This window comes from Ursus maritimus, unplaced genomic scaffold (genome assembly GCF_017311325.1).
Source record: "Ursus maritimus isolate PB19 unplaced genomic scaffold, ASM1731132v1 scaffold_34, whole genome shotgun sequence".
NCBI classification, from domain to species: Eukaryota; Metazoa; Chordata; class Mammalia; order Carnivora; family Ursidae; genus Ursus; species Ursus maritimus.
In genome coordinates, this window is record NW_024426008.1 from 28,533,599 (window position 1) to 28,541,880 (window position 8,282).

Here is an 8,282-nt window from a genome sequence, read left to right on the forward strand (position 1 = left end):
TCTAAGAAATGCCCTTGTGGTTCCAGGTCCCAGGTCAGGGTCCTGCCCTGCCAGCATCCCGCTGCCGCCACCCAGAGACGCACTGGGCCATGTGCTCATTTGTCCCTGGGCCAGTCGCTGCAGCCAAGCCTGGGCGCACGTGCACCGGGGCTGCTGGACCCTGAGGCACAGTGGATACAGCTTACAACAGCCACAGTCATTTCTGCTCCCGAGGCTGCTGTCCAGACCCATCTGCAGAGGGCTCGCCCCCGGGCTCCCACGCCTCTGCGCACGGCAGCCTGAGCTGGCTTCCAGGAGCGCCTGTCCCAGAAGACAGAAGTGCACGTTGCCCCTTTCTCCGAACCTGGGCGTGGAAGCTCACCTCTGTTTTACTCTGTTCATCAAGCAGCTGTGGAGCTCGGGTTCAAGGAGCGGAGACAGACCTCACCTTTCAGTGCTACGACCCTCAGCAAATTTGAGAGCCACGTGGGGGCCTGGGCACTGGGCCAGCTTGTCCCAAACTCTCCTTGTGTATCTGCCAGGCACCTGCACGCCAGCAGCCTGCCCCAAAGCAGCCAGTAGTATCAGATTCAGAACCCACAGGTGGGTGTGAGCCCGCGGAGGTCTGCTGGAACCCACATGCACAAGCAGGTGCACACACAGGAGACCCAGGGGCACCGAGCATGGGGTCAGTGCTGGAGGGGACGCAGGTCACGTCGTGTCCCGGGAGCTTCCCCATACTTCTAGACTATTCACGGGAATGTGCACTCTGTCAGTCTAGCCACAGGCTGTCGTGACGCCGTCTAGGTGCGTGTGTGTAAAGCCCGAGAGCAGAGACCGGGTCTCTGCTTGACCAGGCCACTGGGGGCACGCCCGCAGCCCTGCCGATGCGGCACATGGACTTTCCTTCTCAGCCTGGGTGGGTCCAAGCTCGCGTGGCCATCCCGGGTTTGCTGCACTCTTTTCTCCCTCGTCCCCTGCACCCCCACGCTCCCGAGACCCCTGGAGACCACCTTGTTCCCGGCTCCTCTGTGAGGCTCAGGCAGGGCCAGGCCCTGATGGTGAGCACGGGCTGGATCTCAGTGTAGCTACATGCTCACTGGGGCCCCTGTACAGTGGACAACCTGCTCAACTGAGCACGGTGCTCCTTCGTGGGGCGCACGCTGCTGCAGACTTCAGAGGGCTGGACGCTTCCAGGTCCTCCAGAGGGCAGCCACCACCTCTGCAAGCCAGACTCAAAGGGATGATGAGGCTGACCAGCCCCTGCTCAGCCCTCCCTGTCTCCCCTGTCTTCCCGTCCTATCGTGGAGTGCCACCTGGGGCTGCTCTTACTGCCAGGCTCTGTGATCTCCCGGGTCCACAGCCCTCCGTAAAATTGACTTTCCTCCCATCCTACCCAGCACTGTGGCTCTGCTGGTGCTTTCTTACTCAGCACGGGTGCCACCACCTCCAGGAAGGCCTCCCTACTGACCTGGGCTGGGGAGACCACAAGCAGATTCTACCTGGAGTACAGGGACCACACTGGTTCATCTCTGTGGCCCTGAACCAGAGCTCTGGCCCAGATCATCAACAACCCTGGCATCTGGCATCGGCAACCTTGAGCTCAGACCCTGGTGCTGCTGGGGTGCTTTGGGCAGATGCCACCCGGGCCCACCTGCCTCCTCAGCCAAGCCCCGCAACGCCCGAGGCTTCCCCTGAGGCCCCTCCTGATGATGGTCTTTCATTTTCTGTGCTCTGAAGCTGTGACAGTGAACTTGGAGGGACCCCCTCCACCCCCCAGGTCTCACCACTGCCTGGAGATGGTGAAGGACGCCCTGGGGCTGGTCCCCTGCACACCAGCCCGTGCAGAACCACACCCATGTCCTCGCACTAGGGGCGGGGGTGGCATCCACCTGCCCTCACCACCCCAGGCTGGGCACCGGACGACTAGCCGCAAGCCCCAGGGCCCACCGAATTACTCAAACCGCCAGCCCTCGGCCTACTCACCATGGTTGCCGGCTACTTCCCACGGAAACCACAGGAACAGCTCTTGCCATGCTCCCCTCTCCCTCTGCCCCCTGCCCGACCCCTCCTGGTGGCCCCCCTGGTGCGGTGTGCCCTGGCTTGCTGGCCCCTGGGGCAGGATGGCCCTGAGGTGACGGTCCCCCTGCCGCGAGGGAGCTGTGCCACGGGGGCTCTCCAGTGCCACAGGAACAGCCACGCACTACCAGCATCACACAGGGTCACTCTGAGACAAGGACACGACGCTCCCCAACCGTGTCTACGCGAGGTCCCTGGGCAAAGGTCAGAACAGCAGGCGTTCTCCTCGCCCAGCAGGGCTCCCCCCTCCCTCTCCCACTTTCTGGGAAAAGTAACCGATACTCAAGCACCAACGGGCCCCGTGCTATTGAAGCCGTCCTGCCTCACTCGCCCCTCCACAGTCGCCTGGTGCCAGCCCGGTCCCGCCCCTTGGCGCCCCTGCATGAGACACCGGCACTCCCCGTGGCACAGGCTGCTCCTGACCACGGCGGCCGTCAGCCCCGCTGTGTCCCTGGGGCTCGGCCAGGAGGGACGCAGAGGCCACGCTCCAGTTACCTCCAGACCAGAGTGGCTCCACACACGCCCTGCGTCCATGTCCTGAGGCCACCGCAGCTAAGTGCACAGACCAGGGGGCTTAGGATGCAGGAGCGCGCTCGCTGTTCCCCGTCCGAGGCCTGCGCTGCTGCCATGTCTGCCTCTGCCTTTCAGCTCTGTGCACCCTCTCCCTCTTCCTGCAGGGACCTCCTCGTAGCTACAGCCACAAAGATCTTATTTCCAAGCTATGTCACAGTCTGACGTTTCAGGTGGACATGGCCTCTGGGGGGACGCTATTCAACCCACCAGTCACTTTGGCCTTGTGTTCAGAATCGATCCTCCCCATCAGTCCTAAGCCACTCCTAAAGGGAGAGGGAAAATGCGCGGAGGGAGTTGCTGGGGAGCAAGTCTGAGGCCCGTGGAGCAGGCAGCAGAGACCTCAGGGCCTGAGAAGAGTCCTTCGTGGCCCGATGCTCCGTCCTCTGGGCACGTGGCCACGGCCCTGCTCTCTGGGGCCCTGGGCACCCTGCTGGGGTTCACGCCACCAGACGAGAGCCTCGCCTGGGGGCCCCACTTCTGTCCCCACGCTGGGCTGAGAGGGTGGCACCCCCAATCTCTCCAGCAACCGGTGTTCCCACAGCACCTTCCGGGTCTCTTCAGACCGCAACTCTGGGATGTATTTCCTAATTTAACAATCTGGGCAGTTTCCCTTTTGCCCAACAGCCCCTGCCCTACTTGTCCCCCGCACCCCAGGTTTCACCACAAGCAGCTTCGCTTGGAAATGTCCTCAGCTAAACATCCAAGTTCGTCCCTTACCATGTCTCCTTTGCGCTCCACCTGGGAGCGCGGTTCAGCAGGTCTCTGCCACCTTCACTTCCCCTGCGCTGTTCACGGAGGAGCCTTCGTCGTCCCTATTTCTACCGAGAAGCTCTTGGGGGACGTCGAGGCACCTTCCGTCACGCGCCCCACACTTGTCCAGTTCCCGACTCCACAGCCGGTCCTGCTGTCAAGCCTTTCCTGGCACAAAGTAATCGCTGGTTTGCTGGACCTGTTGTACAGACCGCCACGAAGTTGCCAACAACACTTAAAACAGTAGAAATGTATCATCTCTCAGTTCTCGAGGCCGGGACCCTGGGGTCAAGGTGTGGGCAGGGCCACACTCCCTCTGCAGGCACGGGGGAGGGCGCCTTCCGCCCCTGCTCGCTCTGCCATCTCCAGATCTCCACCACGTCCAGCTGCGTCCTGCTGCTGCCGGGCTGTCACGTGGCCGTCCCCAAATGTCCTCTCCTCTTCTGATATGGACCCAGTTATGGGGTTAAGGTCCGCTCCATCCTTATTTTAACTAGCTACATCTGCAAAGACCTTATTGCAGTAACGTCACATTTTGTGGTTTCAGGTGGACATGGATCTCGGGGGGGGGGGGATCATCCAACCTAAGACACCTGTGTTGGCTTATTTCCCTTCTCCATCTTATTCTCCACCCACTAGTTTTCCTAGGTGGCCTCCCAAATAAATTCCTTGCATTCAACCAGTGTAGCAAGATCTGCTACTGAGAGAACCTTACTTGACATGGCCCCCCGCTCCGAGCTCCCGGGAACCCACCGGAGGCAAGCCCTCCCATGCTGAGCTGTCGTGGACCCGCTATGGGTGGGTGAGGATGATGGCCCCTTCCTGCAAGGTTTTGGGAGGACATAGGAGAGAATGTTGTGGGCTCTGGGCTGAGGACCACATGCACTTCCTGCTCTGGGGATTGGGGGTCCTTGGGAGTAACCCCAGCATTTTTTTTGAAGTGAATGGGCTGCTTTCTTGAAGTGAATGGGCTGCGGGACGCAGCAGTTTCCTGGTGCCCCTTTGGGGGCAGACGTTGTGTTTTAGGGTGTCGTTTGCTTCTCCGGATTTTGACAAGGCACAGGGAGGCGGAGCCCGTCAGGGCTGGAAACTCGCAGCACAGCAGGCACAGCCGGCCTTGGCAGGAGAGGGGACAGTGTCGTCCCTCTCAGGGATACTGCCACCGCATTCGGGCGGGGAGAGAGCGCCAGGGCAGGGCATTGTGGAGGCCGCAGGCGGGTCCCTACAGACGGTGGCTGCGGGGTGGGACGGGCAGCGGTGAGCAGGAAACCCTACTCCACAAGCTTTATTCTCACAGCTGCTTCAGGGGAAGTCAGAGAAGGGTCTGTTCCCCAGTCCTGGTTTGGGCCCTCTGGCCCCCACACCACCCAAGGTTGGGGGCCATCGGGACCCACCCTAACCAGGGAGGAGGGAGCTGGTCTGCGATGCTCCTACCAGTGGTGCCAGCACGGCTCGGAAGGCCTGAGCACATGGAGCCGGAGGGAGGGGATCCTGCAGGCTGCAGCGGTGCCGTGGGCCGGGGTCTCCGTCCGTGTTCCGTGCCCGCAGGCAGGCACCAACCCCAGAAGGCCAGCCAGCCAGCGGGGCCGGGCCAGGCAGGCCTTGGTCAGCAGGGCGGAGGGGGCTGGTTTTCCAGGATGGAATGTGCAGAATGTGGGGTGGGCACCTGGCTACGCCCCACAATGTGTCCCGGCCCTGCCCACCTCCTTGGGCCCTCAGCTTCCCCCTCATAAATTGGGAACAGCAGTGGGTGTGCGGCTGTTTGACCAGGGAGCAGCCTGGCCCCTCATCACAGGTGGCTGCTTCCGGAACACCTGGAGGCCCTGGGACGCCTCAGACTCTCCCAGGGACCACCCGGAACCCCTCAGGACCACAGGGAGCACTTAGGGATCATGGCTGCATCATCTGGGGGAAGATGGAGATGCTGAGGTGACAGGTGGGCAGGCCTGGACTGAATGCCTCTGGAGTGCCAGGCGCTGCCCACACGCACCTGTCCCTGGTGCATACAGACTCCGTTTCTGCACCAGGAGGCTGGCTGGGAGCCTGGGTGCGGAGGGGTAGGGTCCCGCTGGGGGAGGGCGTGAGGGTCTCAGGTGCTGTTCTGGGAGGCTTCCGTGACACTTTTCTCCCCGTGTCAGACATCCAAGGTGACCCCCATCCGACTCTGCCCACTGGAAGCCCTGGGGGGGGGGTGTCTGAAAGGGACGGACCTTGGGGGTCCGTGACACCGCCACCCTCAGTTGCCAGCTGGGTCTCCAGGAAGGATCCATCAGAGGCAGCTCATCTGCAGACACGCTGCACGCAGCTCTGGGGAAGACAAGCCCACCTTCCTCCCTGGACGCCCAGTGCCAGGACCGTCAGACCCCAGGAGGTGGGCAGGCCCCTCGAGAAGCTGTGGGGGCCAAGGCTGGAGCTCCCCACGGCCTGGGCTCTGGCGCCTGACCCTGCCATGCCTGTGTGCACGCTGCCGTCCCCTGGGCAGGGGAGTGGAGGACAGGCACAGCTGCAAGTGGGACCCAAATGCCCCTCTGCCAGGGCTCTGGGGCATGGGGGCCCCTCTGGGTCTCTGCAATAAGACCAGACGTCCCAGGAGGACACGGCTCTGTCCCTGAGACCCGGAGAGTGCTGGGCCCTCACAACCTCGGGCAGCCACTGCTGCTCTCTGAGCCTCGGTTTCCCCATCTGTAAAATGAAGATTCTGGACCCCAAGTGCTCAGGGGCCGCAGGCAAAGAACAGCATCCCCAGGCCTTCGCCACAGCTGTTGGCAGATACCAAGCACCCGCTATGAGCCAGGCCCCATTGTGGGTGCCGCGTCCTGCCCTGGGAGCCTCTGTGCTAGATGGGGGGACAGAGGTTCGACAACAGGGCACATATCCACACACACAGTAGAGAGGCTGACGCACAGGTGCGTCCAGCAGGGTCTCAAAAAGACCCACGGGAAGTGGGAAGGGGGTGGGTCCAGTGCTGGGCCCGGGGGGCCTGGGTGTGGGGCGTGGGGGCAAAATGAGGCTGGATGTGGGCAGGGCGCTGTCTGACCCCCTAGTGCAAGAAATCCACAAGAGGCATGTGCACTGTGCCCGCCGCACAAACAGGTCATGAAGAGTGAAGGAATGATGGCCGGCCGAGCCCCTCACTCACTGTGTGACGTGGGGCGAATGTATTTCCCTCTCTGGGCCTGTTTCCTCATGGCTAAAACACCTCTGAGCGGTAATTCTTCTCAGTAAGTGGCTGGCTCCTTCCGCTTTCCAGGACTGCAGGGGATGCCGCCAGCGCCTCCTCTGGGCCTAGCGAAGTCACGCATTCTGACGGAGGGGTGGTCCGCAGCCCTCGGAACCCCTGACGGTAGCCTGGGCGATGAGCACCATGCAGGACCTCTGTGGAGGGGCCCCTGTGCACTCACCTCCCCCATTCCCGTCCCTTTGTCCTCTACTCTTCCTTCCGTGGAAACCCGCTCAGGCAGACCCCTTGCTCCCACCACGGTCCCTGAGCCTGGCATCAGGCTGCGCAGACTGGACATCGCAGACCGCATCCCATCCTCCCATCCGGCAAGCTTCAGGACCGGCCCCCGTCCCCGCCTACAGGGAATGGCCCCTCGTGCCCGCAGGGTGGGGGCTGCCGGGAGGGGAGGAGGAGGAGAAGCAGCAGCAGCGGGATGAGGAAGCAGGTGGAGAGGCTCAGAGCCTCTGCCCTGTGTGGGTGGGCAGGAGAGTGAGCCCCAGCCCTGGGCTCCAGGGCAGAACGTCGGGCTGGGAAGGAGCCCAGGCCCTGGGGACAGACGTGCCCACTGGGGCCTCACACTCTGTGGGAGTCATGTCTTGAACAGTTCAAAACTGCAGCCTCTGACTTGCCCATCACAGGGCTCTTCCTGGAGACCTGCTGGGGACCCACGGTCCTGTCTCCATCTGCACCCAGACCAACCCCATGGCAGTCAGCCAGGCCCGTTCACACTCCCAAGACCACCCCGCAGCCCCCACCTCTCAGAGCAACCCCAAAGGAGACACTGGGGAAACCCGGGGCCAGGCCCTGTGGCCCCCAGCCCACTCTGCGGGCCCCTCGTGGCCCTGCCCTAGGCCTGGGCGCTCTTCCTGCAGCACCTGCCCAGGAGGGTGGTCTCCCAGGGACCTCCCCTCCTCTGACCGCTCCTCCATACCCAGGCACCACTCCCCACACTGCAGGAAACGTGGCTCCACACAGAGGTGATTCCTTCCCGCACAGCCTCAAGGCCCAGTCCAAAACCGGCAGTGGAGGCATGCCTCCCAGTCCTGCTACAGCCACAGCCTGTGGGGCCCACAGCTGGCCCCGGGGCTCTCCCGTGGACTGCAGAGGACTCTGGGGGGCGGAGGCAGGGGCAGTACGCCCACCTCAGGGCTGCCCCGTGAGGGCAGGGCCCTGCCTGAGGTCACCATGGAAACCTGTGTGGGGGAACCCCTGGCTGCTGGGCAGGACAGAGCCCAGAGAACTCACTGGGGGGCTGGCCGGGAAGACCCCAGGTGGGCACCTGCTGTGGGGGGCCTAGTTTCACCCCTGACCCCAGCGGAGCGCCAGCATACCCAGTGGGTCAGTCCCAGCTGCCCCCTTGGTCTGGAATTCTGGGACCTGCGTGACCTCCTGTGACTCAGTTTCCTCAACTGTCAAGTGGGAACGTCCCAGACAGGGTGCCCCTGAGAAGAACCCACTAGACTTGAAGATGTAGTAGGCCTCAGTGAACGCAGAGAGCAGAGATCGGAGAAGGGACCGCACCAGGGAGAGGAGCCGGCTGGGCCTGGGCACATCACTGCCTCCCCCACCTGTAGGGGTAGGACCTGTTCCGCATAGGCCTAGCTGTGCCCTCACCCTCTCCACCGCCTGACCAGGGGCCGGCCCACTTTGGAGGCCCTGCCCTGAGGCTGTGCCCAATTGC